The sequence below is a fragment of the Octodon degus genome, unplaced genomic scaffold (genome assembly GCF_000260255.1).
Source record: "Octodon degus isolate 3935 unplaced genomic scaffold, OctDeg1.0 scaffold00072, whole genome shotgun sequence".
Taxonomy (NCBI): domain Eukaryota; kingdom Metazoa; phylum Chordata; class Mammalia; order Rodentia; family Octodontidae; genus Octodon; species Octodon degus.
Window position 1 is genome coordinate 9,013,861 of NW_004524648.1, and position 1,101 is coordinate 9,014,961.

Here is a 1,101-nt window from a genome sequence, read left to right on the forward strand (position 1 = left end):
GTCCTGAGTTCGATCCCCCACCACAAAAAAAAAAAAAAAAAAGGAAAGAAAGAAAGGTCACACAACAGACAAAAAAGGATAGACACTGCTGAAAGCAGACAGGGCTAAGGAGAAATGATGGAGGAAGTAAGCAAAATGAAATGGGAATTAAAGTTAAAATAGAAAAAAATTATATTGTAGTCTCTGACATTCCAGAGCAGTAAATAAATACACCAGTGAAAAATGGCAATAGATGTTAGAAAACAACAACAGCAAAAAGCCCCAGAGCACTGGTGTGACAGGTTACACTCCCCAGAGATGTGGTGAGGTCCTAGGTCATCTGTGAATGTGACTTTATTTGGAAACAGGGCCCTTACGTACATAACCAAGTGAGGATGAGGTCATTAGGGTGGACCCTACTCTGACGTAACTGGGTTCTTACAAGAGGAAATACCATGTGGAGGCAGAACACTGTGTGATGACACAGACAGAAACCCGAGAAAGGCAGCTACAGCCCAAGGAACAAGGATCGACAGCCCCCACAGCAGCTGAGGGGGATTCCTCCCTGCAGGTTTCACAGGGAGTGCGGCTCGATGACACCTTGATTTTGGACGTCAAGCCTCTGGAACTGTGGGGCAGCAAAACAAATTATACCTGAATAAATTCCAGGAAAATGTGTCTCAATTTACAACTAAAGAAATGCAAATCAAATCAATGATAAAAACGTTACTTTTTACTGACAGATCAAGAGATTTGACAGGAATAGTGTTAATACAGAATCACAAATACCACTTAACTGGCCTACCCATACCACTTTGAACATTTTCCCTTCTCCAAACCATTCTCCATACAGCAGCAAGTGTGGTTTTAACATATAAATTTTATATTAATACACAATGTATTAACCATTGTCCTATTATCTTGCTTTGAAATTCTGTTTTAGTTTTTCTCTTTAAAAAGTAAAATAAAAATCTTTGTGCAAGTTCCTGGTAGCAGTCTTTCTACTCATTCCCAAGCCAATCTGATTCCTCATTCCCAAGCCAATCTGATTCTCAAACAGCAGTTCACCACCTGCCATGAGTCCCATTACTACGTGCTCTGCCCAGAACACAAGTTCTTTCC